General features: G+C 39.1%; 1 protein-coding gene across 2 annotated transcripts in view; it reads right to left on the minus strand.

Moving 5' to 3' along the window:
- LOC128689467 (F-box/LRR-repeat protein 2) overlaps positions 1-24,971 on the minus strand; it is a 360,993-nt gene extending 336,022 nt beyond the window's left edge. The window contains exon 1 of one of the 2 annotated variants that reach the window (XM_053777804.2): positions 24,625-24,971. The gene's annotated coding sequence lies outside the window, so the exon portion shown is untranslated. The remainder of the gene's footprint in view (positions 1-24,624) is intronic. The other variant, XM_070086399.1, reaches the window with a different exon arrangement.
- Between the last annotated feature and the right edge of the window lie 343 nt (positions 24,972-25,314).

Genomic DNA, 25,314 nt, shown 5'->3' on the forward strand with positions numbered 1-25,314 from the left:
TACTCCAGGATGTACTCCGTCCCCTGGGCACAGCATAGGGTACACTACCCGAGCGCATGCGGCAGCGAACATACCGACGCTTCACTGGTGAATACGATTCCTCACTATTACTCGAATGATCGTCGAGCGCAATAAAATCACAATCCACGTCACTATCATCATCATTACTGAAGTCAGAGGCCTGGCCACGCGAAAATATTAGTTTTCTCTTGTGTTGAGGAACAACCAACCGTGAGTCACGAGTGCCCACACCAGAGGTAGAAGGTTGAGGATCGTCAGGGTTTTCTGCACTATTATCGATATCCTGGTCATTCTTTTCGGTCACTAACTGATCAAAGCCGTAGAATTCGTCTTCATTTCCACTTCCATCAGTGTCAGAACTATCAGATAGGAAGAGGAGAGTCCCAATTTTCCGGGGAGTGAGAGCTGACTTGCAACGAGGCATGGTGAACAAGGGTAACTGAGCTGGTGTTCCCACAATGCTTTGCGGGCGCCTAGATTTTTTGTTTATGGCGCACACCCACCAAGCAGACACGTTCTCTCACATGTAGGCCTATGAGCGCTTTCGCGCTAAATTTGACGGCGCTAGAATTTTGGTGTAGATCTACGGTTTGGACACTCAACGTGAAGCCGCAGATCTACGGGACGGACCCTGAAAGGGTTAATATTTTAAGGTAAGTAATAAGTGTACTCTGTGTGTATCTTACCTTTTATTGTGTTTTTAATGCCTATTTCTGTTGCTAACTTAATATAAGTTAGTGTAAACTTGTTGTCTGGCATTTACTGCACATTTTATATGCTCTGATAATAATACTTGTGGAGCTGTGTGGTAGCCGGGTGGAGGGACAACATTACATTTTCTCTGCTCAGCCATCAGAGAAAACGTGTATGAATCTGTGTTTGGCCCAGCCACTCCCTCACTCCGCTTTTGTTTACAATTTTCGGCATGAATTATTCATTACTTCTACCTTCGTTTATGATGGCATCTAAAGGTAGTTGTTAGAAATGATTAAATTCAGTGAACAAGGCATGTCGATGTTAATAATATGGCTCTGGGCCGCAGTGTAGGTAGCCGGTAGGTGTAGCCCAGGCGAGCTACACCTACCGGCTACCTACACTGACTTCTTACAAATAAATACTACTCACCTATCTTCATATATTAAGACTACACATATTTTAAGGTAAATAATGAGTGTACTGTATGTGTATTTTACCTCTCTGGGATGTTTTAAATATCGTATATTAAGTATGAGACGGGGAGCCAGGGCTACCTACACCTGACTTCCTACAAATAAGTACTACTCACCTCTCTCCCTACATTAAGATTACAAATACTTTAAGATAAGTAATGAATTTACTGTGAATGTATTTTACTTTCAGTGTTTTTAATGCCTGGTTCTATTACTAACTAAATATAATTTAGTGTATACTTGTTGTCTGGCATTTATATGCATTTATAAATGGAAAAAAATGGCGTTCTGCCTTCCGGCGATGTCTGCTTTCCGGCGACAGCCTGGAACCTAACCTGCCGTATAAGTGGGGCCCTATTGTACAGTTTGTACCACATGAAAACAATTTCATTCTAAAGCTTAACAATTTAACTGTCCATCACACAGAACTACGTTACTGAGGCCAGGGTTCCTGACATAGTTCTACAGCATGAGCTCAGCTCACTCAGATAAGCTGTGAGCAGTAAATTTTGGCCTAGATATGAAGAATAGGTCTGTATGGCATGTGTATACCGTATAAAGAAATCCTGCCCCTACGCAGTGCATGACAGGAAAAAATAAAACTGTGACTGTGCGCATAGATTAACCCTTTGACTGTCGAGGTCGTATATATACGTCTTACGAGGTACTGTGTTTGACGTATATATACTCATAAATTCTAGCGGCTTCAAATCAAGCAGGAGAAAACTGGTAGGCCCACATGTGAGAGAATGGGTCTGTGTGGTCAGTGTGCACCATATAAAAAAAATCCTGGAGTGCATAATGAGAAAAAAAAACTCCGACCTTTTTTTTTTTTAATTAAAATGCCGATTTTGTGGTCTATTTTCGTAAAGTATTTATGTTGTATTCTCGTTTTCTTGGTCTCATTTGATAGAATGGAAAACATGTTATAGAAATAGAGGTGATTTTGATTGATTTTACTATAAAAAGAACCTGGAAATGGAGCTCAAAGTAGGGGAAATGTTTGATTTTTGCCAACGTTCAAAAGTAAACAAATGATGTCATTGTCCAATAAATGTCCAACTAGCCATTCTAATATGCAGTCATGAATGGGTTGATGTTATTTATACAATTATTACAGTATTGCAGTAGTCTGCATAACAGTAAATCTTCTATTTTTTGTTTGAATAAAAATTCAAAATAGAAAGAAAGAGTAATATCAGAGGGGCTTGGAGACGTGACTGATGAATAAAGAAAATGTTATTTTAGAGCCAGCATTGTTCATTCTGGACCTTATTTTGAAATTGTCATATTTTTTAGTTTTCGTGAAATTGGCCAAATTGCAAATTTCTGATGATGTTATTGGGTAGTTGAAAATGGTAAATGGACAGTTTCTTGTACTCAGTCGATAGAAAAAATGGAGTTCTTAAGAAATAGCTTTGAGTTTGGCCGACTAGAACAATGGAATTAGCCGAAAATAGGGCTCAAAGTGGGCGAAATCGCCGATTTGTAAATATCACCGAGGTCGCTAACTTCGCGAGAGGGTAATTCCATCAGTTTTCCATCAAATTTCATGTTTTTGGTGTCATTACAATCGGAAAAAGATTCTCTATCATTTCATAAGAAAAAAAATTTTTTTTTTTTATTTAACCCTTAACCTTTTGACTGTCGCAGGCCCCTTTCTGAAACTGTCATTCTATGTCGCAAAATTTAAAAAAAAATTATTTTTTCTTATGAAATGATAGAGAATCTTTTCCTGATGGTAATGACACCAAAAGTTTGAAATTTGGTTGAAAACCCACGGAATTACGCTCCCGCAAAGTTAGCGGTCTCGGCGACATACACGTATCGGCGGTTTCGCCGACTTTGAGCCGTTTTTAGCCAATTACGTTGTTCCAGTTGACCAAACTCATAGCTATTTCTTTAGAACTCCATTTTATCTATCAGTTGAGTACAAGAAACCGCCCATTTACCAATTTGAACTACCCAATAAAGTGGTCAGAAATTGCCAATTTGGCCAATTTCACGCAAAACGAAAAAGATGCCAATTTCAAAGTAGGGTCCAGAATAAACAAGGTAGACATTCTTGGCACTAAAATAACATATCCTCTGTTTATTAGCCACATCTCTAGGCCCCTCTTATATTACTATTGCTTTCTATTTTGATTTTTTATTCATACAAAAAAATACAAAATTTACTGTTATGCAGACTACTGCATTATTGTAAAAATGGTATAAATAATATCAGTGCACTAGTGAAAGAATATTAGACTCCCCAGTTGACGTGTATTGGACGTGTGGTGTGATTTATTTACTCCTGAACATTGGTAAAAATCGAACATTTCCGCTACTTTGAGCTCAGTTTCAAGGTCGTTTTCGTCAAAGTAATGAAAATCATCTCTATTTCTGTAATATGTTTTCCATTTTATCACCTATGACCATGAAAACACGAATACAACGATAAACACTATATGAAAATACACCTCAAAGTCGGCATTTTATTCAAAAAAAACGATCAGTTTTTTTTTTCTCATTACGCAATGTGTGCTGCAGGATTTTTTTTATGTGGTGCACACTGACCACACAGACCCATTCTCTCACATGTGGGCCTACCAGCTTTCTCCTGCTTGATTTGAAGCCGCTAGAATTATTGAGTATATATGTCAGAAACATTGGCTCGTAAGACGTATTTATACGTCGAAAACAGTCAAAGGGTTAAATTGGCCAAATTACCAATTTCCGATCACTTTATTTTGTAGTTGAAACAGTTGACTTGGCGGTTTCTTGTGCTCAATCGATAGAATAGAAGTAATACTAGTGAAATAGCTAAGAATTTGGTCGACTGGAATAATGTAATTGGCCTAAAATGGGAGTCAAAGTCGGCAAAATCGCTGACTCGTAAATATCGCTGACACATCAAAATTTGCGAGAGCATAATTTCGTCAGTTTTCCATCAAATTTCGTACTTTTTGTTTTATTACCTTCAGAATGAAAATTCTTGGACCTTGGTGTGCACTTTGAAATTTGGCCTCTGGACCCTGAAAGGGTTAAGGACCCCCAGTAGAAATAAGATGGACAGTCCTTGATGACGAACTGACTTTCTTGGGTTATCCTTGGTGGCTAACTCTCCGGGGTTAAAAATCCAAACAAAATCTCATCTTATGTGTCCAATTCAATTATTTGGATGACATAAACCATGACTAATCCTTCCTGGTTATATTTCATTATCCGAGAAATCGAGTAAACCTTGTATTTTTGTGTGAATAAGAATTCAAAATGAGAAGCAAATGTAGTATAGGAGAGGTCTGGGGACATAACTAACAAAGAGGAAATGCTTTAATGCAAGGAATGTCTACATTGTCTATTATGAAAATGTAGACATTCCTTGCACTAATTTTAAATTGGAAGTCTTTTAACCCTTTGACTGTCACAACCCCTAATCCTGAGGTCTCTCCTGGTGTTGCAAAAATTAAAAAAAAAAAAAAATAATAATTTTTCTTATGAAATGATAGAGAATCTTTTCCCGATGGTAATGACAAAAAGCACGAAATTTGATGGAAAACTTACGGCGATATTTACGAATCGGCGATTTCGCCCACTTTGAGCCCTATCTTCAGCTAATTTTGTTGTTCCAGAACTCCATTTTTTCTATTGATCGAGTACAAGAAACTGCCCATTTACCGATTTCAACTACCCAATAACAGTCAGAAATTTGCAATTTGGAGAATTTCACAAAAATTAAAAAATATGACAATTTCAAAATAGGGTCCAGAATGTCCAGAATGAACAAAACAGACATTCCTGGCTCTAAAATAACATTTTCTTTGTTCATCAGTCACGTCTCCAGGTCCCTCTGATATTCCTCATGCTTTCTATTTTGAATTTTTATTTAAACAAAAAACACAAGATTTACTCTTATGCAGACTACTGCAATATTGTAATAATTGTATAAATAATGTCAACCCATTCATGACTGCATATTAGAATGGCTACTTGGACATTTATTGGAAAATGACATTTGCTTACTTTAGAACATCGGTAAAAATCGAACATTTCCCCTACTTTGAGCTCCATTTCCAGGTTCTTTTTATAGCAAAACCAATCAAAATCATCTCTATTTCTATAATATGTTTTCCATTCTATCAAATGAGACCAAGAAAACGTGAATACAACCATAAATATCATACAAAAATAGACCACAGAATTGGCATTTTAATTAAAAAAAAAAAAAAAAAAAAAAAATGGTCGGAGTTTTTTCTTCTCATTACACACTGCGTGCTGCAGGATTTTTTCTATATGGTGCACACTGACCCATTCTCTGACATGTGGGCCTACCAGCTTTCTCCTGCTTGATTTGAAGCCGCTAGAATTTATGAGCATATATACGTCAAACATGGTGGCTCATAAGATGTATATATACGACCAAAACAGTCAAAGGGTTAGTGTTGTGTAAAACTGCCAAATTATTAACTTCTGTGCATGTTGTAGGGTAGATGAAATAGTTGAATGGGCTTTTTCTTGTGCTCAATCAATAGAACTCAAAGAATAATAGTGAAATAGCTAAGAATTCGGTCAAGTGAAACAATGGAACTGGCTTTAAATAGGACTCAAATTTCGCAAAATCGCAGATGCATAAATTGTGCCAAGACTGCTAACTTTGTGTCTGTGTAATTCCATGAGTTTTTCATCAAAATATGTACTTTTGGTGTCACAGCCTTCAGAAAAAGTACTCTACCACTTCAGAAGAATTTTTTTTTTTCTGAAGTGGACACAGCAATATTAATTTTGAGGGTGTGGACAGTGAAAGGGTCAAACTAAGTAAAAACTTCTGTATATCACACATACATCTTCTGGTTAATTTATTGGCACTACAAAACAACCAATAAAGCCACAAAAAAAAAAAGGCCCCAAATTCCAGAGAGGTTAGCTGTTTCCATCATGCACTGTGGGGGGAGGGGAGAAAATCCATTTTTTTACTACACACATCTACTACACAGACTCATTCTTTCACATCTGAGCCAAAATTTTGTGCTAACAGCAAATCCGAGGGCTCTATGAATTTTGGGTACTAGTACATCATGACCACTGATTGCTATGACATACTGTAGACCACCTTCCATGCCTCCACCCACAGTTTTTCTGCCCTTCTGTTCTGAAGGGTTCCACCTATCTCAATGGCCCTGCCTTTTTTCATTTCTATCAGTCCAGTTTTGATAGTTGAATTATAATTTTTTTTTTTCTCAGTCCCTTTTTTTACCAATTGCATTCATAACGTGTATGTCCATTTTATGCATGTAAAGAGTTCACATTTGTTTGGTAAGAAGGTTTAACCAGAGTTTCTTTTTTAACCCTTTGACTGTTTCCGACGTATAAATACGTCTTACGAGCCAATGTTTCTGACGTATTTATACGCACAAATTCTAGCGGCTTCAAATCAAGCAGGAAAGGCCTGGTAGGCCTACATGAGAGAGAATGGGTCTCAGTGGTCGGTGTGCACCCTGTGAAAAAAATCTGGGACCCAGCGGTGCATTGTGGGAACGCCATGTTGTTAGTCCATTTTCACCATGCCTCTCGGTAAGAAGTTCCTCACTCCTCGGCGGATTGGAGGTCTTTTGTTCCCAAGTGATAGCTCTAACAGCGATGAAAATGTCAGTGACAGTGAATTCCAGGATTTTGAAGCGAGTGTTACCGGAAAAAGTGCCCAGGATAACGTAATTAGTGATGAAAACCCAGATGACCCACAACCTTCCACCTCTGGTGCTGGGCCGGCTTGTTCACGTTCATGTTCGCCTGTACCAGGACGAAAGAGGAAACTATTTGGTCGTGTACAACACCCAGATGTTAGCAATGATAGTGATAGTGATTTCAAGGTCATTGAAAGCAGTTCTAGTGACAGTGAGAGTGAATATTCCCCAGTGAAGTGGCAGTATGTACGACGTAGCATGCGGTCTGGTAGTGTTTCATATGTTGTTTCAAGGGGAAGGAGAAACTCTGGGAGCACATCCCGTGGCCCTACACCACGACCTGAGAGTGAAGATGACGATATTGTAACGATGGGTATGAATGATGTGAGTGATGGAGCAGGCAGTGGTGGTGATAGTGAGGTGGCACGGCCCATGTGGCACCATCAGCGGGCCACGCTACTACCCACACTGCCGACTCTGCACAACAACCAGCCTCACCCTACCCCACACTCCCACAACCTGCACCACCACAACCTGCACCACCACAACCTGCACAACCACAACCTGTACAACCACAACCACGGTACAATATCCAGACCCCACCAGCAGACCGCATCTGGGATTGGCAGGACAGTGACGAGTTTGTTCCCAGTCCCCATGACTTTGATGAAACACAAAGTGGAATAAAGCCATCTTGTCCACTTGGGAACAATGCCAGTGAACTGGACTGCTTTGAGCTATTCTTCGATGAACCCCTGATGGACATCATTGTCAGGGAAACAAACACATACTGTGATTATACACCATGGCAAATACAATTCTCTCACCAAAATCACAGCTACACAAGTGGAAGGAGACAACTGTGGCAGAGATGTACCTGTTTTTTTGCCACAATAATGCTTATGCCACATGTGTATAAGCACACTGTCACCACATACTGGGCAACAGAACGCCTGATTTCAACTCCAGGTTTTAGTGACATTATAGGTGTCAATCATTTCCTGATACTGTTACGTGTTACACTTTTCAGACAAAACCAGGCCTGACATAAGCGACAGGTTATATAAGATCAGAAATGTGTTTATGTACCTGAAACAAAAGTGCTGCATGTATTTTTATCCCTTCAGGAAGCTTGTTATTGATGAGTCCTTGATTTTATTCAAAGGAAGACTCTCATTCAAGCAATATATACCAAGCAAGAGGAAACGCTTTGGTATAAAGCTATTTGTACTGTGTGATTGCAGAAGTGGTCTAGTTTTGGATATCATTGTGTACACTGGCAGTAATACTTTGAGAGATACCATGAAGTTATTGGGTATCTCTGGTGATGTGGTTCGAACAATGATGGAACCATATCTTGGTAAGGGGCATATGTTATTTACTGATAACTGGTACACAAGCCCCATACTCAGTGATTTCTTGCGAGTGAACTTGACAGACGTGTGTGGCACAGTGCGTCGTAATCGTAAACATATGCCAAGGTTCGACGCTGGCACTCACAGAGGTGAGGTGCAAGCCTTTGCTGCCAATGACATCATGGCATTTCGGTGGCATGACAAACGTGATGTCACATTGTTGACATCAGTTCACAGAAACGAAATGGTACCCAGTGGCAGGGACAACAGAGAGACCAATGAACCCATTCTAAAGCCTGCAGCTGTCATGGACTAAAACCTCAATATGCGCTTAGTGGACAAATGTGACATGCAGATTGGGTTTGCAGACTGTGTATGCAAGAGTTATAAGTGGTATATAAAACTTTTTTTCCATCTTGTTGATATCTCTATGCTAAATGCTTATAACATATACAAGTTGAAGACCAACAAAACACCAAAATATGGTGAATTTTGCCTGTCAGTAATCAGACAAATAATTGCAAAGTACCAAGGAGCAACTCCTGCAATAGACCAGCACCCACACACGTCATCTCGTTTCAGGCCTGGTGATCACTACCCCATACAACTGCCTCCTACTACTGCCAAGAAAAATGCTCAGAAGAGGTGTTATGTATGTATGCATACCACAAAACGCCCACAAACACGCAGAGACACTCGCTTTATGTGTGAGGAGTGTGAAGTGCCCCTCTGCATATACCCATGTTTCAAAGAGTTCCACAAGCTGCAGCAGTTCTAGAAACGTGTTTAGTGACTGTACATATGTATATATATTATGGAACAATAGTAATAAACATTGTTTTGTATTGTTTGTTTGTGTAAACAAAGTGTATACACAAACTAATAGTGATAAAGTTTGTTATATTATTGTGTTGTAAACAATGAGTGTATATTTGAAGAATGCACCTTACATTGGTCTCACAGGCCACATAAGTTACCTGGAACAGAAAAATATTGAAAAATGCAAGAAACCTTTGAATTAGAGTAAATAAAAGAATACCGGGTGGGCGGCAGTCGCCGCTGTTGCCGTACGCACGTCACTTTCTGCAAACTTTGCGGCTCTATATCTCGATAAGTACTGATGGCAAAAAATTATTTTTAGGCTTAAAACACTCACAAAAATATTCCTAACATTTTCATAAGAAAAAATATTTTTTTTTTTTCGAATATTTGGCGACATAGAATGAGTTTCAGAGAGGGGCCTGAAACTGTCAAAGGGTTAAGTTGGGGGAGGAAAGATGGGTGAGGGTGGAATGTGGAAAAGAAGTAGGTAGGGGGGAGAGGAGGTAATAACTATAAGTGGCCCAACCACTTTGGTGCATGTTAAAAAAGGTGTGTGTGTTGTTATTCATGATATTCATATGATGAGGTATACCACACCACCCATCTGAGGCACACATGTATGGAACTTACATACATGCATGACAGTGAATTGGCAGCAGTACAGAATTGCTACTGCTTTTTTTTCTGGGGGGGAGGGGGAGGAGGTACAGGATGCAAGTTGTTCAGGTTGGTTACAAGGATCTTGCTAGAGCTGGTCGTCGTCTAATCTGGTCCTGAGGCAGTGTCCTGCCATAGTTGGTTTTCAGATGTTACTTGGTTAGATGTAAGGTATCCACAGTAAGGGTGAGATTTATCTATCTTGAACATAGACTGACTTGCATCATACCCATTCTTCTATATCTTTAGGATCCTTGGTCTTGGGAAGTCCTCTCTGTGGGTCCTGTGGGGAGGTGCATTGATGTAGGCAGTGGTGTTAGTTGGTTGGGGGAGGTTTTCTCTGTTTGGTATATAGAGTTCTTGCATGGCATATAATTGTCTCTTTAGTTTATCTAGCCTGACAGTTATTGCATCGATCTCCTGTTAGATGTGTAGATCTTCCACTCTGACTCTGTCCTCAAGTCTTGTGACTGTGACAAAGCAGAGTGCCTTGTTCTGGGCTCTTTGTAGCTTTAACATGTTGGATTTTGTTGTTAGTGACATGAGCACATGAGGATATTCAAGCATAGGTCTTATCATTTATAGGTGCTGCTTGATATGAGGGGAGGCCTGATTAAACCTGTAGAGTTGACTGAGGCAGACTTTTGTTAAGTTTACCTCCTTTTTGGTCATGTCTGATGAGGAATGGCGTAATCTGTCGATCTCGTAGCCCAGGATATTATTAGGGTTTCTGATGGTGATGGGTGTATCTCTGATGGAGATACCCCCATTGTTTTCAATTGTTGTGGTAAAACATCTGATGGTGCATCTGATGAGGACCTTGTAAGAATTTGTTGTGATTCTTCATTTTTTCTCCCAGTTGGCTGTTCTTTGCAATTCAGTGTTCAGTTTTTCTATTACCCTTCTATGCCTATTTTCTCAAAATGAGAGGGGTGGATGAAACTACATGGATAACATTGTCAGCAAATTGGGAAATGATGGTGTCATTCAATTCAGGTTGGAGGAGGTTATTTACATATACAGTACATGTACATTGAAAAGTATAGGACTCAGACATGAACCCTGTGGCACTCCTGCTGTTGGTGTGAATGACTCTTGCCATCTTGCAGTTGAGGTGGAGATAATGCTTCTACCTGTTAAGAAGTTATATATAAGCCTGAGAAATGTCCAGTTGTGATCTAGAAGGTCAGCAAGTTTGAATACGAGGCCATCGTGCAGCAGGCTATCAAAAGCTTTGTGTACATCCTGAGTTGCAATTAGGGCAAGACTTCCGTTTCTGCAGGCTGTCTACTGCATCAAGGATGATACTGATAGTGTTGGGTTCTTTGGAGGATCCTAAAATCAAACTGTTTTTCGATAAAGAGGTGATTGAAATCCATGTACGTAATTGTTCAGTCTGTTAGAAACTATTTTTTTCAGACTTGGCCAGCAACTTCAAGTGAGGCAATAGGTCCATAGTTCTCCAGTTTATGCTCATCTTTGTTTGGTCCTGCAATGAATATCATCCTTGCTGTCTTAAGTGCCACGGGGAAGTGTCCAGAGGCCAAGATGGAATTATAGATAATTACCAGAGTCATCTTGCAGTTTTGGGGTAGGTACTTTATTTGCTTTACTGTTATGTTTGAGGGGCCAGGAGCTTCATTTCTCATTCTGCCTATGATTTGGCACATCTCCCTTAGAGTGATTGGTCTAATATGGCAATGCTCATCTTCAAGGGGTAGATGTATCAATTAATGGTAGTAGTTGCAAGTCTGCCCAGTTGTCATCCCTCCATTGATTGACCCATTGGTAGTGGTTATTGTTGGAACTTCTATTATAGTTGTGTAAGAGGATTTTCTCCCACACTTCACCTTTCAAGGTGGCTTAGTCTTGTGGGTCGTCCAAGTTGATGGCCACTTCCTCATCATCTTCGTCAGTGAAGGGGGTGGATTAGATATTGTGTAGGCACAGGCCTGGCCTCCAAGAGCTGGCAAACCTTACTCCAGAACTGTTCAGGGTTGGTGTTTGTATTGGTTAGCCTGGAGAACAAGATATTTCCATAGTTCGTTTTTGTGCTTGGTGATTAGGGTGATTAATTCCCACCTCATTCCTTGCAGTAAAGCCAGCGTGGGTTGCCCTGTCTGGTGGTGCCTACTACACTCTGCTTGGTAATTTTTCATGCTATACTTAATTTCCCTGGTTGGTTTGTACTGTTGGTATATCTTAGAAGGTGTTAGTTCACAGTATGCCCAAGTGACATCTGAGACTCTTTCGTGGAGCAAGCTGAAAGCCTCATCTATAGCAGTTGAGAGCTGGTTCCCAAGCAAAATGGCTTGGTCACTGCCAAGGTAGTCCCTGAAGGAATTAAAGCCTAGGGTTTTAAGGTTGGGTTCCTCCAAATCACTATTTTAAACTACAGACATGGTCAATTTTGTTTTTCCCATTATGCACCACGTGGGGCAGGATTTTTTTTTTTTATACTGTGCACACTCAGCACACAGACCCATTCTCAGATATCTAGGCCAAAATTTACTACTCTCACAGCTTATATGAGTAAGCTGAGCTCATGACAAAGAACTACACAAGAGACCCTGGCCTCAATGATGTAGTTCTATGTAATGGCCACTGAAAGAGTTGAGTAACTTACCACTTATTCCATACACTTGCAATATTTGCCACATTGCTCCCCTATCCACCCTATCATATGCCTTTTCTAATTCTAAAATACAACAAAAGCTTACTTACCTTTAATCTAAATATTGTTCAATTATATTCTTCAACGTAAACACCTGGTCTACTCATTCCATACCGTTCCTAAAACCTTGTTCATCTGCAATTCTGCTCTCTGTCTTACCCTTAATTCCTTCAATAACTACCATACACTTAATATGGTATAATCAACAAGCTTATTCCCCTATAATTCTTACACTCTCTTTTATCCTCTTTTCTTTCATACAATGCACATACTCTGCTACTCCCTAGGTAAACCTCCCCTTTCCATACATTTATTGCACCAACCACTCCAAAACTACATGTATATTGCCACCTGCTTTTAACATGTGTCCTGATTCCATCAATCTCAACTTTCATTCTACCCACTGCCTCATGCATCTTGCCCACACTCGCATCTGGTGCTTCCTCACTCCTAAAGATGTTATTCGTACATTCCTGTCCGTTGCATGAAATCACTACCTACCTCCTTCCTTCTATCTTCCCAATACCTCCACCTCCCCATCTAGTAACAACCCTCTTTTGTTTTTAACTGTTCAATTTATTCATTCCTTAGGCTTTTTTTTTTTTTATACAAAATTTGTTAACAAAACCCACTCTCTCATTTGCTCTCCTTTTACACTGCCTCACCACTCTCTTAACCTCTCTTATACTCCACCCCCTTTATGTCACTTCTGCAAAAACCTTTCACGTGCTAACTTTTTCTCCCTTACCATTCTCTATACCCTATTATTCCACCAACTGCTCCTCTTCCCTTCAGCACCTACCCTTCTATATCCACAAACTTCAGCTGCACACACTAACACTGCATTCCTATATCTACCCCATACCTCTTTGACCTCATCTTTCTCCCAACAGCTCCTTATACTATCTTACCCTAACTTCCTCTCCCTTACTCATTGATAACATTCTCCTTGTACCCCATCTACCTCTTACTCTCACTGCAGCTACAACTTAATAATGATCTGGTATATCTGTTGCCTCTCTAAAAACATGTACGTACAGTGGACCCCCGCATACCGTTGGCATCACATAACGTTAAATCTGCATACCGATACATTTTATCGCTAAGATTTTGCCTCGCATACCGCTAAAAAACCTGCTCAACGCTATTCGTCCGAGACGCGTCTAATGTGCGGCCTGAGCCAGCCTCACATGTTCCACCGGTGGCATTGTTTACCAGCCAGCCTCCGCGGTAACATCCAAGCATACAATCTGAACATTTCGTGTTATTACAGTGTTTTTGGTGATTTTATCTGCAAAATAAGTGACCATGGGCCCCAAGAAAGCTTCTAGTGCCAACCCTGCAGGAATAAGGGTGAGAATTACTATAGAGATGAAGAAAGAGATCATTGCTAAGTATGAAAGTGGAGTGCGTGTCTCCGAGCTGGCCAGGTTGTATAGTAAACCCCAATCAACCATCGCTACTATTGTGTCCAAGAAAACGGCAATCAAGGAAGCTGTTCTTGCCAAAGGTTCAACTGTGTTTTCGAAACAGAGATCGCAAGTGATAGAAGATGTTGAGAGACTCTTATTGGTGTGGATAAATGAAAAACAGATAGCAGGAGATAGCATCTCTCAAGTGATCATAAGTGAAAAGGCTAGGAAGTTGCATGAGGATTTAATTAAAAAAATGCCTGCAACTAGTGATGATGTGAGTGAATTTAAGGCCAGCAAAGGTTGGTTTGAGAGATTTAAGAAGCGTAGTGGCATATATAGTGTGATAAGGCATGGTGAGGCTGCCAGTTCGGACCACAAAGCAGCTGAAAAATATGTGCAGGAATTCAAGGAGTACATAGACAGTGAAGGTCTGAAACCTGAACAAGAGTTTAATTGTGATGAAACAGGCCTGTTTTGGAAGAAAATGCCAAGCAGGACCTACATTACTGAGGAAGAAAAGGCACTCCCAGGACATAAGCCTATGAAAGACAGGCTTACTCTGTTGATGTGTTCCAATGCTAGTGGCGATTGCAAAGTGAAGCCTTTATTAGTGTATCACTCTGAAACTCCCAGAGCGTTCAGGCAAAAGAATATCCTCAAGGCTAATTTGTGTGTGCTGTGGAGGGCAAACAGTAAGGCATGGGTCACTAGGGACTTTTTCTATGACTGGTTACACCAAGCATTTGCCCCCAATGTGAAAAATTACCTAACTGTAAAGAAATTAGACCTTAAGTGCCTCCTGGTGTTAGACAATGCCCCTGGTCATCCTACAGACGTGGCAGAGCGACTTTATGGGGACATGAGCTTCATTAAGGTGAAGTTTTTGCCTCCTAATACCACTCCTCTCCTGCAGCCCATGGACCAGCAGGTTATTGCAAACTTCAAAAAACTGTACACAAAAGCTCTGTTTGAAAGGTGCTTTGTAGTGACCTCAGAAACTCAATTGACTCTAAGAGAGTTTTGGAGAGAGCACTTTAATATCCTCAATTGTGTAAACCTTATAGGTAAGGCTTGGGAGTGACTAAGAGTACCTTGAAATCTGCTTGGAAGAAACTGTGGCCAGAATGTGTAGACCAAAGGGATTTTGAAGGGTTTGAGGCTAACCCTGGGAATCCTATGCCAGTTGAGGAATCCATTGTGGCATTGGGAAAGTCCTTGGGGTTGGAGGTTAGTGGGGATGATGTGGAAGAGTTAGTGGAGGAGGGTAATGAAGAACTAACCACTGATGAGCTGCTAGATCATCTTCATCAGCATGAGGCCAGACCTGAGGAAATTGCTTTGGAGGAGGGGAGAGAGAAATTGAAGAAGTTGCCTACTTCAAAGATTAAGGAAATGTGTGCAATGTGGCTTAAAGTGCAAACCTTTTTTGATGACAATCACCCTAACACAGCTATTGCAAGCCGTGCTGGTGACTATTACACTGACAATGTTGTGAACCACTTTAGATAAGTCATAAAGGAACGGGAGGTACAGGCCTCTATGGACAGATATGTTGTGCGACAGAAGTCCAGTGACTCTGAAGTTGGTCCTAGTGGCATTAAAAGAAGAAGGGAAGTAACCCCAGAAAAGGACTTGACACCTCAAGTCTTAATGGAAGGGGATTCCCCTTCTAAACACTAAGACTCTCTCCTCCTCCCATCCCATCAATCATCACCAGATCTTCAATAAAGGTAAGTGTCATGTAACTGTGCATGTCTTTTTCAGTTTGTGTGTATTAAAATTAACATTTCATGTGGTAAAAATTTTTTTTTTTCATACTTTGGGGTGTCTTGCACGGATTAATTTGATTTCCATTATTTCTTATGTGGAAAATTCATTCGCATAACGATAATTTCGCATAACAATGAGCTCTCAGGAACGGATTAATATCGTTATGCGGGAGTCCACTGTACATCCAGAAGTCTACCCATCAACCTTTTATCAACTAATGCATAGTCTAATAAACTTCTGTAATTATGCCCAATATCATATCTCGTGAACTTACATATTCTCTTTTTCTTAAAATATTTATTACCTTTTATCAAACTTCTTTCCATACAAAGTAAACTAAGATGGGTGTGTATACACATTTCTGTTTCACACTCATTTTGCAGGGTGAAAATACCTCCCTGGGTGAGTGCTGTCTACTTGAAGGTGCTAAATAAATGGCTTTAAAAAGGCATGGAGCAAGTTGATGTCTGACTCAGTATACCATCTATTCCAATGGCCTCGCCCACAGGCCTCCTGTGAGGTGGAGGGGTAGAAGATACTGTGGCATGCCATATTTTTATTTAAATTTATGCCGTCCTAATGAAAAATCACACTGTACATAATGCAAAGATACCCCCTTTTTATTTTACAATTTCTTAATGGAAAATTATTTAAGAGATCTCGTCTTAACCGAGGTTCTACTGTATTGCCCCATCAATATTTCTAGGATATTGTAAAACTGGCCAGCAAAGCACAAGCATTTATCAAAATGTTATTAATAGGAACCTTTAGTGAGTGTCATCAGTGATGACACATAAGTCCCCATCTCATGTTTTTGCTTTTTCCCATTTCTATTACATGGCACTTATCCACAGCAAATTTCATCACCTTTTATACCATTATCTCAACCAATCCAAGTCTAACTACAAGGATTTAATAAATTTTATTGAATATCTTGCACTGGATCTTCACATCACTACGTACATTTACTACAAGTATTAAGGGTTCCGTGGATCATTGCCACTGTGGCCTGGTCGAATTAGAAAGGAAGAACTACAGAAATAAAAATTAACTCTACTTCTAGGAGTTAAGGCAGTGGGGATTTCACAAGCTAAAGTCTCTTCTAGAGTAATACAACTTTGAAAACCTGCAAGCTTTAAAACCCATTAAAAAGAAAGGCTGAAATCTGGTGTGCAAACAAGAAAGCATGGGTAACACAGGTTTTATAGAATGGTAAAGTCATATTTTTACCCTGCTGTACAAAAATACTGAATGGAGAACCTTGCTCGCAAAGCACTGCTACTGACTGAAAAACAACAATGTACTGAGTTACATTCAGCAAACAGATCCTGCTTGAGTTTCTTCCCAAGAATACCACAGCCTTAAATAAACCAATCTGTGTTATTAAATCATTCAAATCATTTTATTTCAAGAAAACCTGAATGAAATTCATTACAGACACTGATGGACAGAATAAACCAACAATCTAAGTATTCTGGAGGGAATATAATATCCTAGAATTTGTCAACATCATTAATCAAACTTGGTAGGAAGTGATATTTGCTATAATAAATATGCAAGGAGGAAACTGTTACCAAAAAGTACTGTACTGATGATTTTCATGGATTCAAGCCATCATTTTCAGATATGCATATTAAGATTGTTGCCCTAGCTAGGCATGTAGGTATAGGAGGTTGACAAGGATGACTTGGCATTATTGGGGTCTCATGAAGTGTTGATGCCTGACAAAACTGCAAACTCTAGGGAGAAAGAGGTAGGCACTGATCAATCCAGTACAATGTGTTGAGAAACAATAGAAACCTTGAAGTCCATTAATCCAATAAGAGAGTGCAGTATGATCTTCACAACTGGAGCTACAATAACAACCTCTTTGGGTGCTAAGGCTAAGTGTTTGTAGAAAAAATTCTTGAGTTAGCCATCAGTCTAAAATTTTTTAGGTGTATTAATCCCTCTACAGCCAGTACATACCCAGATGAAAGAGATCAGTCATCTACATTCAAGACATCCTTTGTCTCCACTATCTCATCCACTTCCATTACATTCATGATCTTTCCTAGTATAGAATGCTTACAGATATTAGTAAAGACTAATTTATCTGACCAGTGCCTCTCCCACTCATTGTGGCCTTTTCCTCTCCGTATTCACACTTTATAACATCCCTTCATTTAACTCCTCTTTACAATGACCCTACATCATACTTTTCCCTCCCTCCTTGGGAAATTCTGACAATTCAAAATTGCTCCTCTCTACTTCCTGGCCCAAAAGCTCACTTACCTACTATGTACTATTTTCTGAACACATTCAATCTCATTCTCATGTTAGTCATGTACAATGGTGATTCTAAATCCCTCAATGGTGCCAGGTATGCAGCTGTTTCTCCAAACATAATACACATAATACAAGAACATTTACTTTTACAGCAGAGCAATTTGCAATTCTCACAGTGATTATACACACCGAGACAATGCCTGACTCATCTTTTATGGTCGTTTTCAACTTCCCAAAGTGTGTAACAAGCTATCTAGAAATCTGACTCTCCTCATCCCATCATCTTTTCCTATCTACATCCAGTAGTAGTTCCCCAACCCACTCCTTCAATGACTTCTATTTAAACTGCTAAGTGAGGGCTTAATATCATAACATTTAATGTATTCTATCTTGTGTATTGCATGTATGTGGGTGACAGTTTTATATGGTGACAATGTTATTTTTATTGTACAGAGCACTAAATGGCTTAAGTGCTCGTTGAATCCCACAACCCCTTACCTCAAATTTCTCATCCACCCCTCCTCCACCTCAAAACTCTCACTCATCCACTCTCAATCACCTTCCCTAAAAATAAGCACTCCCTCAAACACTTTACCTTCACCCACACTCATGACTCATCTTCCCTTCCCTTTCAACATTTCAACACACAAAACAAAGAATATTGGTAATGCTATTAATACAATAAAGACTACAAACTATGTGTATGTGGTGAATTAGATGTATCGCTATGCCATCCCAGTGTCGTGCACACAAATATTTCAAACTGAATGTTTCACTATTATTCATTTTACAGGTTTGATTTTCTTTCTCAAGCACGAATTGTTTTGAAACAATGGAGTGCTGATTCTCAAGACATTGCGCCACACACGGTGGACTGTACATGTGAAAAGTCAGGTCTTGCAATGAGGGCACCTGATTGCTCCTAGTCAAGTTGCTATGACAGTTGACTGCTCTCCAAACACTTCACCCACTATCCAACCCTTTCTTTCTCTCCACCTTTCAGCCAACCCTTTCTCCCTCTCCTTACCCCCAACTTAACCCTTTCTCCCTCTTCACCCCTTGCTCAAACATTTCTTGCACTACACTCCACCACATAACCCATTCTCCCTCTGCATCCCCCACCCAACCCTCTCTCTTGTCTCATACCACCCTTCAAAACTCTCCCCCCCCCACCCAGTGTAAGGTAAATCGTGAATATAGGTGTAACATATATATTAAATTAGCAGTGCAGGTATTATATAGATTATATAATCAGTTAACAGTCATTAAAAAATATAGTTACAAGATGAGCGTGAGCAAAATTGAGTACAGCAGCTAGGATACAACAGTCTGAGATTAGTTATTCGTAGTATATTTTGAACGTGCCTCAATTTTGTATGAAGGCATTTTTAAATAAGGTTTTCTGCTATTCTATGAATGCCAGAGAAGTTTGCAAGACTATTTGGTTATTGCAAATTAAGGTAACTATGAGAATTTAAAGGCTTAAACATACTGAACAGATACAGTAGTTTAACCCTTCAACCATTGCAACCCCAAATCTTGAAGTGTCTCCTGGTGTCGAAAAAAAAAATTATTTTTTCTTATGAAATTATAAGAGAATCTTTTCCCGATGATAATGACACCAATCAAAAACTTAGGAATTACGCTCCTGTGAAGTTAGCAATCTCGGCGATATATACGCATCGGCAATTTCGCCGATTTTGAGCCCTATCTTCAGCAAATTCCATTGTTCCAGTCGACCAAACTCATAGCTATTTCTTTAGAACTCCATTTTTTCTATCAACTGAGTACAAGAAACTGCCCATTTACCGATTTCAACTACCCAATAAAGTGGTCAGAAATTGGCAATTTGGCCAATTTCAAGCAAATTAACCCCATGACTGTTGCAACCCCAAATCCTGAGGTGTCTCCTGGTGTCATAAAATTTCCCCCCAAAAAATAATTATTTTTCCTTATAAATGATAGAGAATCTTTTCCCGATTGTAATGACACCAAAAGAACGAAATTTGATGGAAAACTGATGGAATTACGCTCTCGCGAAGTTAGCGACCTCGGCGATATTTACGAATCGGCAATTTCGCCCACTTTGAGCCTTATTTTCGGCTAATTCCATTGTTCCAGTCAACCAAACTCATAGCTATTTCTCATTTACTGCTCAATAACATAGTCAGAAATTTGCAATTTGGCCAATTTCACGAAAATTAAAAAAATATGACAATTTCAAAATAGGGTCCAGAATAAACAATGCAGACATTCCTGGATCTAAAATAAGAATTGTGTATGAAACTGGCCAAATTACCAATTCCTGATCACTTTACTGGGTAGTTGAAATCAGTATATGAGCAATTTCTTGTACTCAATTGATAGAACAAATAGAGTTCTAGCAAAATACCTATGAGATTAGTCGATTGGAACAATGGAAGTGGCCGAAAATAGGGCTCAAAGTTGGCAAAATTGCTGATGCATAAATATCATTGCAATTGTTAACCTCACGAGAGCATAATTCCCTAAGTTTTCCATCAACTTTTGTACATTTGGTGTCATTACCATTGGGAAAAGATTCTCTATCATTTCATAAGAATTTTTTTTTTTTTTGGGGGGGGGGGTGGAATTTTTCGACACAGAGTGATCAGAGGTCTCGAGAAAGGGTTAAATATAAGTGTCAAATACATCTAATGTAACCTGCTTATTCAGATTCCAATCAGCTGTTTTACTCCTGCACTTCTTGTGTCAATAAGTCCTATTCCCCTAAGACACTTTATTACTTACACTATCAACAGATTACCATTTTCTGTTACTGTCCCCTCATATTAACATTGTTATGTATATATAAATAAAGTTTTGTAACTCAGAACAATCACTGTACTGATAGTCTTATCCTTAGACAAATTCCTAGCTCAAATACCCAGCCAAGCGAGTACCTCACTGGCAACTATCCAAATACAGTGGACCCCCGGTTTACGATATTATTTCATTCCAGAAGTATGTTCAGGTGCCAGTACTGACTGAATTTGTTCCCATAAGGAATATTGTGAATTAGATTAGTCCATTTCAGACCCCCAAACATACACAAACAAACGCACTTACATAAATACTTACATAATTGGTCGCATTGGGAGCTGATCATAAACCGGGGGTCCACTGTACTCTATTTCTAGCTCCAACCAATCCCACTGAAGTCTCACTCGTCATTTAATCATTAACCCTTTCAGGGTTGGTGCCGTACTAGTACGGCTTGCACGCCAGGATTGGTGCCGTACTAGTATGCATAAATTCTAGCACCTTCAAATCTAGCGAGAGAAAGCTGGTAGGCCTACATATGAAAGAATAGGTCTATGTGGTCAGTGTGCGCGATATAAAAAAAATCCTGCAGCACACAGTGCATAATAAGAAAAAAAAACAATGACAGTGTTTTTGGTTTAAAACAGCGACTTTGCAGTGTATTTTCATATGCTATTTATGGCTGTATTCTAGTTTTCCTGGTCTCATTTTATAGAATGGAAGACATATTATGGAAATTGAGATGATTTTGATTGGTTTTACAATGAAAAGTACCTTGAAAATGAGCTCAAAGTAGCAGAAATGTTCGATTTTTGCCAAAGTTCAAAGGTAAACAAATCGTGCCACGCGTCCAATACACGTCAACTGGTGAGTAATATTCTTTCATAAGTGCCCTGGTACTATTTATACCATTTCTATGCCATTTCTACACATAAATCTTCTATTTTTTGTGAGAATAAAAATCCAAAGTGGAAAGCAAAAGAAACGTGACAGAGGCCTGGGGACATGAATAATGAACAGAGGAAATGTCATTTTAGTGCCAGAAATGTCTGTTTTGTTTATTCTGGGCCCTATTTGGAAATTGGCATCTTTTGAAATTTGTGTGAAATTGGCAAAATTGCCAATTTCTGACCACGTTACTGGATAGTGAAAATCGGTAAATGGGAGGTTTCTTGTACTCATTCGATAGAAAAAATGGAGTTCTAGCGAAATAGGTATGATTTTTGTCGACTGGTACATTGGAATTGGCCGAAAATAGGGCTCAAAGTGGGCGAAATCGCCGATGCGTAAACATTGTCGAGACCGCTAACTTCGCGAGAGCATAACTCCATAAGTTTTTCATCAAATTTCATACTTTTGATGTCATTGTGATTGGGAAAAGATTCTCTATCATTTCATGAGAAAAAATAATTATTTTTTTTTTTGAAAAATTTCCGACCCTGAGAACATGTTTAGGAGAGGCTTATATATTAATGGCAAATAAAGATTTTTCATTTCACTTATATTTATATGTAGAATTATCAGTAGTATCAGTTATCAGTAGTATCAGTAGTACGTGCCTCATACGTAACCATTGGTGAATCACTCATTGACCGTTACATGACTGATGGCCATAGCATTGATATCACTGAATCACCCTTTGAACTGCAACGTCCTGGGCGTCATCTCAGTTCAAGACAGGTTAGCAGAGGAGACAGGTCAGGCCTGGTGCTCTCCCTTATCATCTTAATATATGCTACCAAGACAACCTACATGCGAGTTTATTACCCCAAATCTACCACCGAACCCCTACGACAAACTGGTGTGCAGCAGTGGTCGCGTGAATTTGATACTTATGCCATAAGAATAATATTTGTGGGGTGACCACAGGCCAGAGGGGACACCACCAGGCTATCCAACTCACCATCCCTACACCCAGCCATCGCCACCCACAGCAAGCTAGCATCCCCAAGCCAGCCCGCCAGCCTGCAAGCCAGCTTCTACAGCCATTTTTCGTGGTTATTTCAAGCTCTTGGTGCTCTCCCTTATCATCTTCATCTACATTACCAAGACAACCTATGTGTGTGTTTATTACTCCAAATCTACCACCAAACCTATACAACAGAACATCAGCAAGTTTACCCTAGCATCCAGCCATCAGGCTCATAAAATATACCAGCAAGTAATTCAACAATATAACTGTATTAATATCGATGTATTACCATAAAGTTTTTCTTTATCCCTTAATAATGATGTGTTATTCTGTCAGTAACAGATATATGTATACATACTTCAATAACAGTTATGGGTGTACGGTACATGTGTATACATACTTCAATAACAGTTATGGGTGTACGGTACATGTGTATACATACTATAAAAGTACAGTTGAACCCCCCATCCACTGATTTGGTATCCACAGTTTCAATTATCCACTGTTTACTGTGGCCCCAAAATACCTCTTAATTTTGCATAATAATGGCCCAAAAGTAGAGAAGTTGGCAGTTCTTCAAAGCCTAAGAGAAGCCATGAAGTGCTTCCCATCAGTGAAAAAGTGATAAATTATACACAATAAGTGGAGAATTATCAATTAAACTTTATAATAGGTATGTATAGGAGTTGTGTATAGGGTTTGCTACTATCCACTTTTCGGTATCCACGGTACTTGGAACGTATTCCCCGCGGATACGGGTCCTATTACATACGTATCTATTATTGACAATTTCTGGTTTACTACACTGTATTTAAGCACTGTTTTTGTTGGTTTATGTGCAAAATGCATTTAATTGTATTTATTCAAGTATAACAGCACTTAATACAACATGGTGGCTATGAATTTATCTAGAGTACCAGTAGTTGTTAAGTGCTTTTTGGGACATATGTCAAATATGCAGAGCACCCTGTCAGAGCAAGTTAAACTGCTTTACAAATGAATTACAATATGTTTGTGTGGATGGTCAGTCACTCATTTGGGTGGAAGATAAATGGGGCCCTAATAGTATTAAAAACATGAAACCACATTCCATGACATGAAATAAATACAAATAAAAAACAAAGAAATTATAGCACCAATATTAATATTGATTTCTGTTATATAAACCGAGAAAACTAAAGAATATTAAGTAATTTATACTTTTTTTGCCTGCTGAAGTTCTTTTTACTAAACAATACGAGTAGTCGTGATATCATTCATGTGCCCAAGGTTGGGAGAGGTCTCTAATCTTTTCCAATGGACAGAGTTCTCATATACATAAATTTAGTAAAATTATCAGCAAGAAGATCAAGGCAAATTACAATGCTAAAAAATTCATGGTTTTATTTTAGCGAGCCAACAAATCTGCCACCTGATGTTGTAATTTGAAAGCTTGGTGATTTCACCAGATATTGTACTATCATTGCTACGCCGGCCGGTGTGCAGCTAAGATAAAGGCTTTTCAAATCGACAGCGAGTTATCCAGGTGGCAGGTTCATCGACGTGTTAGGATATGATGAATCAACAAACATTATTGACGTTTAGGTTAAGTAAGGCTAGTTAGGTTAGCTTTGTCTGACATTATTTTTACCATATTTATACATAGGAACTCCTCTGTCAGTAGGAATATACTGGAGACTTATGAATCCTGACTGATCGGTGACTTGGTAATAAGATCAATGGCATTCCTCCAGTCAGGTTTATCGTTGTGATATGAATTACTGGACAAATGTATGAAAAATACAACCCACATGGATTTAATTTTCGCTTTTATTAACAGGAAAATCTTTGCATCTTGTTGCACCCATAACCAATCAATGTATTTGATGTTAACAGTAACATATTAAATTTTCAGACGTCAATAAATATAAACAGTTGCTTAGTGTTGTTTTTGACAGTTAAATAAGTAGGTTGCATGCACATAATACCCACTATAACTATAACATTGTTGTGGCACTGTAACTATAACATTGTTGTGGCACTGGGAGGAGCCACACTGGCTCACCCTAGACTCCATCACTCTCCCCCCATCACACACCTACCTACACTAGTTACAAACACTACACACATACACTTACCTTGCACTGCGGCCCCTGTAGTGCAGATAGTAATATATAAGTGTTGTATGTACGAGGCTGCAGCACGATGATCCCCGTCACTCACCACAGCTGCCACTCAACTGATTTATTCACTCCACACAACACAACCTTCCTCTAATATCTCAACATCTAAAAATTACTCTTCTGTCTATAATATTTCACTCCTCTATATAACTTCTACTTCCTCTCTTAATCTTAATTAACTCTCCTTCACGTTATATATGGATATGCTTCTCAGGTAAGAAATGTATCTTTCACAATTTGAATTGAATTTTCAATTTTTCGAAGCGACCAAGTTGAGGCCTTCGTTCCCATCCTCGTGGAAGCTACACATTAAATACTTCACTAATCAATGTTGCAGTTTGTAATATTGAAAATATATTTTTATGCGACTTATATAATGAATGTCTTTATTTTTACCCATTATAGAATAAAGTACTATACCATTCCTCTAAAATATACCGTATATTATCACTGAGAGTTGTACCTGTATTTACTCGATTGTATTTACTCTCGAGTCTACTGAGTTTAATCTTTGTGTTTTAGGTTATTTAAAATATTCTTAACAGTTTTCAGGTAAAATACAGAAGTTAGACTTTAATTTAACCTAACGAACTAATTATAATTTTAGACTACATGCCTATTTATTGTCTTGGTGTATACCTGGAG

This window comes from Cherax quadricarinatus, chromosome 18 (genome assembly GCF_038502225.1).
Source record: "Cherax quadricarinatus isolate ZL_2023a chromosome 18, ASM3850222v1, whole genome shotgun sequence".
In the NCBI taxonomy this organism is placed as follows: domain Eukaryota; kingdom Metazoa; phylum Arthropoda; class Malacostraca; order Decapoda; family Parastacidae; genus Cherax; species Cherax quadricarinatus.